Source organism: Hyla sarda, chromosome 5 (assembly GCF_029499605.1).
Source record: "Hyla sarda isolate aHylSar1 chromosome 5, aHylSar1.hap1, whole genome shotgun sequence".
NCBI lineage: Eukaryota > Metazoa > Chordata > Amphibia > Anura > Hylidae > Hyla > Hyla sarda.
In genome coordinates, this window is record NC_079193.1 from 7,898,969 (window position 1) to 7,914,544 (window position 15,576).

The following is a 15,576-nucleotide window of genomic DNA, read 5'->3' on the forward strand; positions in this document are numbered from 1 at the left end:
AATGGCAGAAAAATAAGAGCAGGAAGTCCAGGAAACACAACATGAACATGGCACCCAGAATGTCGCACGGCGCAGATAAGACCCAGGGTGCATGGTAAGTAGTGATGAGTAGTGTTGAACACGCATATTCGAAATACGAATTTTTACTGCAAATATCAGCACTTTGCCGAATATTTAGCATATAGTGATATATATTCATAATGGCGAATATATATTTTTTTTTAATGCAAATTTTTTTGCTAATATTTCTGTGAATATCTCTGCGAATATCGGCACTTCCAGACTGGACACTGATCCCTCACTTCTTTTAGGTGAAAGATATAATTGCGCATTTTATTACCAATTTTCGCATGGGGAAAAAAAAAAAAAAAGGAACGTAGTGAATATGCAAATTTTGCGAATACAGGACGAATATTCGTCCATATATTCGCAAAATATCACGAATTTGAATATGGCCTATGCTGCTCATCCCTAGCGATGAGCGGCATAGGCCATTTTCGAAATTCGCAATACTTTCGCGAATATATGGATGAATATTCGTCCTATGTTCGCGAAATTCGCATATTCGCTATGTTCGTTCTCTTTTTTTTTTTTTTCATGCGAAAATTCGTTATGAAATTCGCACAGTGCGCATGCGCAATTATATCTTTCGCCTAAAAGAAGGGAGGGATCAGTGTCCAGTCTGGAAGTGTCGATGTTCGGATAAATATTCGCATAAATGTTCGCATAAATATTCGCATAAATGTTTGCATAAATGTTCGCGTAAATTTGCATTTAAAAAAAACACACAAATATTCGTCATTAGGAATATATATCACTATATGCTAAATATTCGCGAAATTGCTAAGTGCCGATATTCGCGGTAAAAATGTGCATTTCGAATATTCACGCTCAACACTCACAGTACGCTGGTGGTTTCCAAACAGCAGCGTTACAGAGAGCACGTGACTGTGGAGCCTTCTCTCAGTCTTTAGGGCAGTGTTTTCCAAACAGTGTGTCTCCAGCTGTTGCAAAACGACAACTCCCAGCATGCCCGGACAGCCTTTGGCTGTCCGGGCATGCTGGGAGTTGTCGTTTTGCAACAGCTGGAGACACACTGTTTGGAAAACACTGCTTCAGGGTGTTATTCGGGAACATTTATCAGTAAGGCTCCTGCCTTTGATGGTGTAGTGGAGCCTGGCACAGCAGAGCGCGCAGGATGCCAGTGACATTTCCAGACAAATACTTCCCCCATGAGATAAGAGTTGGAGTGTCATGTTCTCTCCTCATAAAACATCTGCAGGCTCCTCCGGTCACATCAGCGCGGTCAGAACCAGGTGGCGGCGGTCGCGGATAATCCCAGTTCTGCATTTCTCCATTTTATGTCTTGGCCAAAAAAAAACGAAAAAAAAAAAAAACGAAAAATAAAATATTTCCTTCTTTCAGGTGGCGCTATTGATGTATTATGGCTCCTTTGTTGAAGGTTGAGGCTGCCCGTACAAGTTGGGGTAGTGCGCCAGGCATGCGGTTTTACATAGACTTCACCGACAATCAGTGGGGTCCGTCGGGTGTTCACAGTGGCTAGCGTTCAGCAGATCTGAGCTATTTTTTTTATTTTACATAATAACAATTTTATTTTATATCAATATGGCAGAGCTATGGGATCAAAATCCGACCCCCCCCCCCCCAACTACGCCAAACTTTTGTGGTGGGATGAATGGACCCGATACATTGATGATGTCTGTGGACAAGAAGATATTCTACCTAAGGTGCTATAGGATATGTGTATAAGATATTATATGATATAGGATATGTGTATGGGATATGGGTATAGGATGTGATATAGGATATGTGTATAAGATATTATATGATATAGGATTTGGGTATAGGATATGATGTGATATAGGATATGGGTATAGGACATGATATGATATAGGATATGTGTATAGGATGTGATATAGGATATGTGTATAAGATATTATATGATATAGGATATGTGTATATGATGTGATATAGGATATGTGTATAGGACATGATATGATATAGGATATGTGTATAGGATATGATATAGGATATGTGTATAAGATATTATATGATATAGGATATGGGTATAGGATATTATATGATATACTATTTGGGTATAGGATATGATGTGATATAGGATATGGGTATAGGATATGATATGATATAGGATATGTGTATAGGATATGATGTGATATAGGATATGATGTGATATAGGATATGGATATGAGATATGATGTGATATAGGATATGGGTATAGGATATGATATAGGATATGTGTATAGGATATTATATGTATAGGATATGATATAGGATATGGGAATAGGATATGATGTGATATAGGATATGTGTATAGGATATTATATGATATAGGATTTGGGTATAGGATATGATGTGATATAGGATATGGATATGAGATATGATGTGATATAGGATATGGGTATATGATATTATACGATATAGGATATGATGTGATATAGGATATGTGTATAGGATATTATATGATATAGGATATGGGTAGAGGATATCATGTGATATAGGATATGTGTATAGGATGTGATATAGGATATTATATGTATAGGATATGATATAGAATATGGCAATAGGATATGATGTGATATAGGATATTATATGACATAGGATATGATGTGATATAGGATATGATGTGATATAGGATATGATGTGATATAGGATATGTGTATAGGACATGATCTGATATAGGATATGATGTGATATAGGATATGTGTATAGGATATTATATGTATAGGATATGTGTATAGGATATGATATTATATAGGATATGTGTATAGGACATGATATAGGATATGTGTATAGGATATTATATGTATAGGATATGATATTATATAGGATATGTGTATAGGACATGATATAGGATATGTGTATAGGATATTATATGTATAGGATATGATATTATATAGGATATGTGTATAGGACATGATATAGGATATGTGTATAGGATATTATATGATATAGGATATGATGTCATATAGGATATTATATGATATAGGATATGATGTGATATAGGATATTATATGATATAGGATATGTGTATAGGATATTATATGATATAGGATATGTGTATAGGATATAGGATATGTGTATAGGATATGATATGATATAGGATAGGTGTATAGGATATGATATAGGATAGGTGTATAGGATATAGGATATGTGTATAGGATATTATATGATATAGGATATGTGTATAGGATAGGATATAGGATATGTGTATAGGACATGATATGATATAGGATATGTGTATAGGATATGATATAGGATATGTGTATAGGATATGATATAGGATATGTGTATAGGATATGTGTATAGGATATGTGTATAGGATATGTGTATAGGATATGATATAGGATATGTGTATAGGATATGATATAGGATATGTGTATAGGATATGTGTATAGGATATGATATAGGATATGTGTATAGGATATGTGTATAGGATATGTGTATAGGATATGATATAGGATATGTGTATAGGATATGATATTATATAGGATATGTGTATAAGATATGATGTGATATAGGATATGTGTATAGGATATTATATGATATAGGATATGTGTATAGGATATAAGATATGTGTATAGGATATGATATTATATAGGATATGTGTATAGGATATGATATAGGATATGTGTATAGGATATGATATAGGATATGTGTATAGGATATGTGTATAGGATATGTGTATAGGGTATGTGTATAGGATATGATATAGGATATGTGTATAGGATATGATATAGGATATGTGTATAGGATATGATATAGGATATGTGTATAGGATATGATATAGGATATGTGTATAGGATATGTGAATAGGACATCATATGATATAGGATACGTGTATAGGATATGATATAAGATATGTGTATAGGATATGATATGATATAGGATATGTGTATAGGATATGATATGATATAGGATATGTGTATAGGATATGATATGATATAGGATATGTGTATAGGATATGATATAGGATATGTGTATAGGATATGATATGATATAGGATATGTGTATAGGATATGATATAGGATATGTGTATAGGATATGATATAGGATATGTGTATAGGACATGATGTGATATAGGATATGTGTATAGGATATGATATAAGATATGTGTATAGGATATGATATAGGATATGTGTATAGGACATGATGTGATATAGGATATGTGTATAGGATATGATATAAGATATTATATAGGATATGATATAGGATATGTGTATAGGATATGTGTATAGGATATGATATAGGATATGTGTATAGGACATGATATGATATAGGATATGTGTATAGGACATTATGTGATATAGGATATGTGTATAGGATATGATATAGGATATGTGTATAGGATATGATATAGGATATGTGTATAGGATATGATATTATATAGGATATGTGTATAGGATATGATATAGGATATGTGTATAGGATATGATATGATATAGGATGTGTATATGATATGATATAGGATATGTGTATAGGATATGATATGATATAGGATATGTGTATAGGATATGATATGATATAGGATATGTGTATAGGATATGATATAGGATATGTGTATAGGACATGATATGATATAGGTATAGGATATGATATAGGATATGTGTATAGGATATTATATGATATAGGATATGTGTATAGGACATGATATTATATAGGATATGTGTATGGGACATGATATGGTGTAGGATATGTGTATAGGATATGATATAGGATATGTGTATAGGATATGGGATATGATATAGGATAGGTGTATAGGACACGATATGATATAGGATATGTATATAGGATATGATATAGGATATGTGTATAGGACATGATATGATATAGGATAGGTGTATAGGATATAGGATATGTGTATAGGATATAGGATATGTGTATAGGACATGATATGATATAGGATATGTGTATAGGATATGTGCTATATGACAGGGTATAGGGTATGTGCTATAGGACTGGGTATAGGATATGTGCTATATGACAGGGTATAGGGTATGTACTATATGACAGGGTATAGGATTTGTGCTATATGACAGGGTATAGGGTATGTGCTATAGAATAGGATATGTACTATAGGAAAGGGTATAGGATATGCGCATTAGGAAACAGTAGAGGATATGTGCTATAGGATATATGCTATAGGATATGTGCAATATGATACAGGATATGTGCTACAGGGCAGAGTATAGGACAGCGGCACAGTGGATCTGACTGACATAGGGGCATCATATCTAGCACTGATATAGGGGCATCATACCTGGCACTGATATAGTGGCATCATACCTGGCACTGATATAGGGGCACCATAGCTAGCACTGATATAGGGGCACCATAAGAGGACAAAGTCAAATGCCACTACATAGTACCTTCCAGGACCATGTTTCCACACAAATACTCACAGATTTACAATATATACCTGAGGATATGAATACATTTTCCAGTACCATCAACACTTTCAGTACAAAGAATCCGGAGTTTTATCCCATGAACTCCAGATCGGATAGTATGGACACTTTCCAGCAGAGAGTTAAACAAGATTTAAAGAATCTATATCTACAACAACAAAATAATAGATATAGACATAATTTAACAGTGGAACAAAGAAAGGCCGTCAAAGAATTAATGGAAAACAACACTTTGACTATACGACAGTCAGACAAAGGGGGTTCCGTAGCAGTTATGGATACTGCACTATACGAGAGATTAATATTGGAGATGTTACAGGATGTCAACACCTATCGCAAACTGAGCTATAACCCCACTGACAGTGTAAGAAACAAATTAAACCAACTTCTGGAAGAAGGCACAGCCTTATCTATCATTTCTGAGAAACAATCTGAATATTTGAAACCGCTCCATGTGAAATGCCCTATATTCCATGCGTTACCTAAACTACATAAGGACATGTTCCCGCCACCTATGCGACCGATTGTCGCGGGTATCGACTCCTTGTTGGAAAGACTAAGTTCCTGGCTAGATGAACTGCTGCAGCCTCATGTATGTAGGACCATGGGATATATCAGAGACACTAAAACTTTACTCCAGGCCATGGAACGCCTACATTGGTCTGATCAAGAGAGCTGGATGACCTGTGACATTACGGCTCTGTACACATGCATACCGCATGACATGGCCGTTATAGCCGTATCATACCATCTCAAAAAATATAGTAATTATGATTATGATCTACAGGAATATATTTTACAGGTCATGCTTTTCCTGCTTCAACACAATTTCTTTTGCTTTAATAATATTTATTATTTGCAAATTACTGGCTGCCCGATGGGCTCTAAATTTTCGCCATCCCTGGCCAATCTCTATATGGCTTACTGGGAGGAGGTCGTCTTGTTTTCGCCAGCCAACCCGTTTTACCATCTCATAGGGTGGTATGGGCGATACATAGACGACCTCCTCCTAGTGTGGCGGGGGACTTCTATTGAAGCCCAGCAATTTTCTCAATTTCTTAATTATAATGATTTTTCTTTAATATTCACCATGAATACAAACACCGTGAGTATAGATTTTTTAGATGTTACACTCACGGGTGATCCAGCCAATGATTGTATCCAGACTAAACTTTTCCGTAAGCCATGCTCAGGCAATAGCCTTCTTCATGCTACCAGTTGCCATCCCCATCACACTATTTTAAACCTTCCAATAGGTGAATTTGTCAGGGCCAGGCGTACATCCACACAAGATTCTATATATTCTGATACATGCAAAGACATTAGGAAACGCCTGAGAGATAGGGGATATAACACACACACTATAGCAAGAGCAGAGGGTATCGTGAATTCCAAACCGCCGGGATACTACCTTAAAGATAAATTAACTAATAGACACCCAGACACAGAAAACAATTTAACTTTCACCACCTCATTTTCCAATCAGTTTGGGGAAATTAGAAATATCATTTATAAACATCTACCGGTCTTACATCATGACCTCACCATGTCCAAGATTCTACAGGCAAACAGTATTAAAGTCGTTCCCCTAAGGGCCAGATCCCTACACGCCCAATTGTCACCTAGTGACATCACAGCTCATTATACACAGGGCAATACCTGGCTTTCCACCAAAGGGAGTTATCAGTGTGGAAGAAATAGATGCAATATCTGCAAGCTTATGACTAACTCTAACACCTTTAAATCATGTGTCACTAACATCAGTTATAACATTAAAAGTTACATTAACTGTCAAACACATCACGTTGTATACAGCATTACCTGTTTAGAATGTATGCTTCAATACATTGGATGTACCAGTCGAAAATTTAAAATCAGAATACAAGAACATCTCAATTTACCTTCACCAGGTCAATTTTCAAATAGATCCTTGTCGGGCATAGCCAAACATATAATAGAAAAACATGATGGCATCGTTCCCAGGATAGAAGTTACAGGTCTGGAGAGAGTACATCCTCCTCGTAGAGGAGGGACTGGTGCAAGTCCCTGTTCAGACGGGAGGCGTTTAGGATCCTGTGCATGGATTCTCGCTTCCCGTCCGGACTCAATTATAGACATGATCTGTCATATATATATTAGTCATTATACATCTTTCATAATGTCAAGTGTGTATAGATGTATGTCTACTTATTTATATATACATTTATTTTTATTTTTTCATTCATGTTCTAACACTAGATTACAGTGGTTTCATTTAACGGGACTGTGTTGCATTGTATTCCTCACCTGTGGGTACACACCCATGGGTGTTTCTTCCCCTCCTATGGGATATGACGATATAAAAGGAAGTCATGCTGGGTTTTGTAGTTGCCATGACTAAGACTTAGCGTTAAGTCGAAACGCGTCGGTGCGTTCGGTGTTGTTCTCTCCTACATTGCTTTTATTGTTTGCTCATGCACTGGATTTAAATATGAAGAAATAAACTTGAATGTTTTATCCAGCCTTGGGAGCCGGAACTTCCTTTTCTCCTTCCTGATTGCTTCACCTGAGGACTTGGCCTCAGAGACCATCCGGAGCTCCCGCTGGTACAGGTGTATTGTGCTATTTTCCATATACCTTGGAGACGACTGGGTGAGCTGATTCTTTTTCTCTATTGTTGCACCATAGCTAGCACTGATATAGGGGCACCATAGCTAGCACTGATAAAGTGGCACCATATCTAGCACTGATATAGGGGCACCATAGCTAGCACTGATAAAGTGGCACCATAGCTAGCACTGATATAGGGGCACCATAGCTAGCACTGATATAGTGGCACCATAGCTAGCACTGATATAGAGGCACCATAGCTAGCACTGATATAGTGGCACCATAGCTAGCACTGATATAGTGGCACCATAGCTAGCACTGATATAGAGGCACCATATCTAGCACTGATATAGGGTCACGATATCTAGCACTGATATAGGGTCACGATATCTAGCACTGATATAGGGGCACCATAGCTAGCACTGATATAGGGGCACCATAGCTAGCACTGATATAGGGGCACCATAGCTAGCACTGATATAGGGGCACCATAGCTAGCACTGATAAAGTGGCACCATATCTAGCACTGATATAGGGGCACCATAGCTAGCACTGATATAGAGGCACCATATCTAGCACTGATATAGTGGCACCATAGCTAGCACTGATATAGGGGCACCATAGCTAGCACTGATATAGGGGCACCATAGCTAGCACTGATATAGGGGCACCATAGCTAGCACTGATATAGTGGCACCATAGTTAGCACTGATATAGTGGCACCATACCTGGCACTGATATAGGGGCACCATACCTGGCACTGATATAGGGGCACCATAGCTAGCACTGATATAGTGGCACCATAGCTAGCACTGATATAGGGGCACCATAGCTAGCACTGATATAGGGGCACCATAGCTAGCACTGATAAAGTGGCACCATATCTAGCACTGATATAGGGGCACCATAGCTAGCACTGATAAAGTGGCACCATATCTAGCACTGATATAGGGGCACCATATCTAGCACTGATATAGTGGCACCATAGCTAGCACTGATATAGGGGCACCATAGCTAGCACTGATATAGTGGCACCATAGCTAGCACTGATATAGAGGCACCATAGCTAGCACTGATATAGGGGCACCATAGCTAGCACTGATATAGTGGCACCATAGTTAGCACTGATATAGTGGCACCATACCTGGCACTGATATAGGGGCACCATAGCTAGCACTGATATAGTGGCACCATAGCTAGCACTGATATAGGGGCACCATAGCTAGCACTGATATAGGGGCACCATAGCTAGCACTGATATAGAGGCACCATAGCTAGCACTGATATAGTGGCACCATAGCTAGCACTGATATAGTGGCACCATAGCTAGCACTGATATAGGGGCACCATAGCTAGCACTGATATAGGGGCACCATAGCTAGCACTGATATAGGGGCACCATAGCTAGCACTGATATAGGGGCACCATAGCTAGCACTGATATAGGGGCACCATAGCTAGCACTGATAAAGTGGCACCATAGCTAGCACTGATATAGGGGCACCATAGCTAGCACTGATATAGAGGCACCATATCTAGCACTGATAAAGTGGCACCATAGCTAGCACTGATATAGGGGCACCATAGCTAGCACTGATATAGGGGCACCATAGCTAGCACTGATAAAGTGGCACCATATCTAGCACTGATATAGGGGCACCATAGCTAGCACTGATATAGTGGCACCATAGCTAGCACTGATATAGTGGCACCATATCTAGCACTGATATAGGGTCACGATATCTAGCACTGATATAGGGGCACCATAGCTAGCACTGATATAGGGGCACCATAGCTAGCACTGATATAGGGGCACCATAGCTAGCACTGATATAGGGGCACCATAGCTAGCACTGATAAAGTGGCACCATATCTAGCACTGATATAGGGGCACCATAGCTAGCACTGATATAGAGGCACCATATCTAGCACTGATATAGGGGCACCATAGCTAGCACTGATATAGGGGCACCATATCTAGCACTGATATAGGGGCACCATAGCTAGCACTGATATAGGGGCACCATAGCTAGCACTGATATAGGGGCACCATAGCTAGCACTGATAAAGTGGCACCATAGCTAGCACTGATATAGTGGCACCATAGCTAGCACTGATATAGGGGCACCATAGCTAGCACTGATAAAGTGGCACCATATCTAGCACTGATATAGGGGCACCATATCTAGCACTGATATAGTGGCACCATAGCTAGCACTGATATAGGGGCACCATAGCTAGCACTGATATAGTGGCACCATAGCTAGCACTGATATAGAGGCACCATAGCTAGCACTGATATAGGGGCACCATAGCTAGCACTGATATAGTGGCACCATAGTTAGCACTGATATAGTGGCACCATACCTGGCACTGATATAGGGGCACCATAGCTAGCACTGATATAGTGGCACCATAGCTAGCACTGATATAGGGGCACCATAGCTAGCACTGATATAGTGGCACCATAGCTAGCACTGATATAGAGGCACCATAGCTAGCACTGATATAGGGGCACCATAGCTAGCACTGATATAGAGGCACCATAGCTAGCACTGATATAGTGGCACCATAGCTAGCACTGATATAGTGGCACCATAGCTAGCACTGATATAGGGGCACCATAGCTAGCACTGATATAGGGGCACCATAGCTAGCACTGATATAGGGGCACCATAGCTAGCACTGATATAGGGGCACCATAACTAGCACTGATATAGTGGCACCATAGCTAGCACTGATATAGTGGCACCATAGCTAGCACTGATATAGGGGCACCATAGCTAGCACTGATATAGGGGCACCATAGCTAGCACTGATATAGTGGCACCATACCTGGCACTGATATAGGGGCACCATAGCTAGCACTGATATAGTGGCACCATAGCTAGCACTGATATAGAGGCACCATAGCTAGCACTGATATAGGGGCATCATACCTGGCACTGATAAAGGGGCACCATAGCTAGCACTGATATAGTGGCACCATAGCTAGCACTGATATAGTGGCACCATACCTGGCACTGATATAGGGGCACCATAGCTAGCACTGATATAGAGGCACCATAGCTAGCACTGATATAGGGGCACCATAGCTAGCACTGATATAGAGGCACCATAGCTAGCACTGATATAGGGGCACCATAGCTAGCACTGATATAGAGGCACCATATCTAGCACTGATATAGGGTCACGATATCTAGCACTGATATAGAGGCACCATAGCTAGCACTGATATAGAGGCATCATACCTGGCACTGATAAAGGGGCACCATAGCTAGCACTGATATAGTGGCACCATAGCTAGCACTGATATAGTGGCACCATACCTGGCACTGATATAGGGGCACCATAGCTAGCACTGATATAGGGGCACCATAGCTAGCACTGATATAGGGGCACCATAGCTAGCACTGATATAGAGGCACCATAGCTAGCACTGATATAGGGGCACCATAGCTAGCACTGATATAGGGGCACCATAGCTAGCACTGATATAGAGGCACCATAGCTAGCACTGATATAGAGGCACCATAGCTAGCACTGATATAGGGGCACCATAGCTAGCACTGATATAGTGGCACCATATCTAGCACTGATATAGTGGCACCATAGCTAGCACTGATATAGGGGCACCATAGCTAGCACTGATATAGGGGCACCATAGCTAGCACTGATATAGTGGCACCATAGCTAGCACTGATATAGTGGCACCATAGCTAGCACTGATATAGAGGCACCATAGCTAGCACTGATATAGGGGCACCATAGCTAGCACTGATATAGTGGCACCATATCTAGCACTGATATAGTGGCACCATAGCTAGCACTGATATAGGGGCACCATAGCTAGCACTGATATAGGGGCACCATAGCTAGCACTGATATAGTGGCACCATAGCTAGCACTGATATAGTGGCACCATAGCTAGCACTGATATAGTGGCACCATAGCTAGCACTGATATAGAGGCACCATAGCTAGCACTGATATAGGGGCACCATAGCTAGCACTGATATAGGGGCACCATAGCTAGCACTGATATAGGGGCACCACCATATCTAGCAATGATATAGAGGCACCATAGCTAGCACTGATATAGGGGCACCATAGCTAGCACTGATATAGGGGCACCATAGCTAGCACTGATATAGTGGCACCATATCTAGCACTGATATAGAGGCACCATAGCTAGCACTGATATAGAGGCACCATAGCTAGCACTGATATAGGGGCACCATAGCTAGGTGTGCTCACACATATCCCAGCATATGAGACCCCCCAGGCTGTGCTCACACATATCCCAGCATATGAGACCCCCCAGGCTGTGCTCACACATATCCCAGCATGTAAACCTCGCCCCCCCCCCAGGCTGTGCTCACACATATCCCAACATATCAGACACCCCCCCCCCCCGGGCTGTGCTCACACATATCCCAACATATAAGACCCTCATCTCCCCTCAGTCTGCGCTCACACATATCCCAACATATCAGACCCCCCCCCCCCCGGGCTGTGCTCACACATATCCCAGCATATGAGACCTTCATCTCCCCTCAGTCTGCGCTCACACATGTCCCAACATATCAGACCCCCCCCCCCCCCCCAGGCTGCGCTCACACAGACACATTCCAGGAACACATCCAACATGGAACATTCCGGGAGGATTCCATTTTCCTGTCTTCTCTTCCTCGCAGATTCCACCATCTTCATGCTGTGTTATCTAAAATCCTCATTTTCCAGCTCCTCCTGCCATAGACCTGCCCAGCGTCAGCTTCCGGCGCCAATGATGGACTCTACGGAGAAGTGCAATAAAATAAACATATATTATTAGCGTGGAAAGATGGCAGCCGTATACTTTACAGCAGGACCCCACAGATTTCCCCCGTCCATACAGATACAATGGGCAAAATAGTATTTAGTCAGCCGCCAATTGTGCAAGTTCTCCCACTTAAAAAGATGAGAAGCTGTAATTTTCATCATAGGTTATAACCTCAACTACGAGAGACAGAATGAGAAAAAATCCATAAAATCTCATTGTGAACACCAGAAACAAAATTGTAGACCTGCACCAGGCTGGGAAGACTGAATCTGCAATAGGCAAGTAGCTTGGTGTGAAGAAATCAACCGTGGGAGCAATTATTAGAAAATGGAAGACATACAAGACCACTGATAATCTCCCTCGATCTGGGGCTCCACCCAAGATCTCACCCCATGGTTTCAAAATGATCACAAGAACAGTGAGCAAAAATCCCAGAACCACACGGGGGGGGGGGGAGGGGGGGGGGTTGGCGGTTCGGGGGACCTAGTGAAAGACCTGCAGAGAGCTGGGACATAAGTAACAAAGGCTACCATCAGTAACACACTACGCCGCCAGGGACTCAAATCATGCAGTGCCAGACGTGTCCTCCTGCTTAAGCCAGTACATGTCCGGGCCCATCTGAAGTTCGCTAGAGAGCATTTGGATGATCCAGAAGAGGATTGGGAGAAGGTTATATGGTCAGATAAAACCAAAGTGGAACTTTTTGGTAAAAACTCAACTCTATTTGGAGGAGAAAGAATGTTGAGTTGCATCCAAAGAACACCATACCTACTGTGAAGCATGAGGGTGGAAACATCATGCTTTGGGCTATTTTTCTGCAAAGGGACCAGGATGACTGATCCATGTAAAGGAAAGAATGAATGGGGCCATGTATCATGAGATTTTGAGTGAAAACCTCCTTCCATCAGCAAGGACATTGAAGATGAAACGTGGCTGGGTCTTTCAGCATGACAATGATCCCAAACACACGGCACCGGGCAACAAAGGAGTGGCTTCGTAAGAAGCATTTCAAGGTCCTGGAGTGGCCTAGCCAGTCTCCAGATCTCAACCCCATGGAAAACCTTTGGAGGGAGTTGAAAGTCCGTATTGCCCAGCGACAGCCACAAAACATCACTGCTCTAGAGGAGATCTGCATGGAGGAATGGGCCAAAATACCAACAACAGTGTGTGAAAACCTTGTAAAGACTTACAGAAAACATTTGACCTCTGTCATTGCCAACAAAGGGCTAACAAAGGCATCTCACCACGTGTGTGAACTAGTGTATGAGAAGAAATATAGAAAACAGAAAATTCCAATCGGTATCTAAAAGTATAAATATCAAAAATGCATATACTAATGTTCGCCCATGTAATAAATAAAAAACGCATCCAACCGCATACTAATGTGAACATTGACCTAAATCATCATCAGAAATATTGAAGTGTTATGGATACATATATGTATATTTGTGAAAATTCATATATAAGTGCATAGTAACGTGTAGATATGGATAAGTATGTTATCCTGTCAATCAAAAACAAGTGTATCATACTAATAAAAGTAAAAATATGAAAAAGGAAAAGGAATTACTATTTATAAACCACAATACATATTTATTGTAATTAATAATCTCCAAAAGTATTTTTAGAAAAACTAAATTATATTGCATAGTAAATGTATAATCATGAAAAATTGTTCCACAGCTCTATCATGTGACCGAAATTTTATAATCATTTAAATGTTATGTATAGTTAGGTGAGGGCTCATCATCATTGTTCGTGACGACGAATGCTTCAAAATCTATTTTAAAAAAAACGGAGAAAGAGAGAATGTAAGAATCAATTGAACTGTAAAGACATTAAGACCTAGTGGGCGTAAAGAGCCCAACTCATAAATCCAAAAGAGTTCTTTTTTCTTTAACCTACTGATGCGATCGCCACCTTTTTTGGACATGGTGACATGATCAAAGTAAAACGTAAATCATTTTCCGTATGACCCGCCTCAACAAAGTTTCGACACCGGTAGATCCATCCGGGATTTTCGGATGAAGTATAAGTGTTGGTTGAGGCGGGTCCAGAAATCTAGAGTAATTTCTCCAACATAGAGATAGTTACATGGACAAGATAGTACGTAAATCACGAAATCCGATGTACATGTCAGATAGAATTTTAGTTTATATTCTTTCCCCGTCTGCGGATGACAAAAGGTAGAACCCTTTATCATCCGCGAGCAATTATCCTTTCTGGCTCACCGTGAGATATTTTTGACGGATCCCCTCATTCCGGGAAACGTCTGTTTTTACGAGTTTACTCGGGGGTTTTCTGTATGACATAAGGGGCAGGAGTTGGAACTTAGGAATGTTGGGAAACATTCCTTCACTACCGGCCAGTATTTCCTATTTCCGAATGACTCTAGCTATTGCTTCAGACTTGCAGTTATACATAGAAATAAAGGCAATCCCGGTGGGTGCTGCTCCTTTTTTGGGTTGGTGAATCAATTGTTTGCGGTTTATGTCTAAGACCTTCTTTTTGCTTTGGTGTAGCAAACCCAATGGATACCCTCTCTTGGTAAAATTAGTAATCATATTGTCAAGAACCGGTTCGATCCTGTCATCCGTTTGGACGATGTGGCAAGCTCGCATCATCGGACTAGATGGCAGGGACCGAACCATGGGGCGAGGGTTGTGGCTGTAGTATCTTAGAATGTCATTGCTGTCCGTTGGTTTAACATATAGATCTAT

General features: G+C 40.6%; 1 long non-coding RNA gene across 1 annotated transcript in view; it reads left to right on the forward strand.

Moving 5' to 3' along the window:
• The first annotated feature begins 1,631 nt into the window (after positions 1–1,631).
• The window catches only part of LOC130272855 (uncharacterized), a 59,937-nt gene continuing 45,992 nt past the window's right edge, over positions 1,632–15,576 (forward strand). The window contains exon 1 of the long non-coding RNA XR_008843764.1: positions 1,632–1,748. This is a non-coding gene — a long non-coding RNA (uncharacterized LOC130272855). The remainder of the gene's footprint in view (positions 1,749–15,576) is intronic.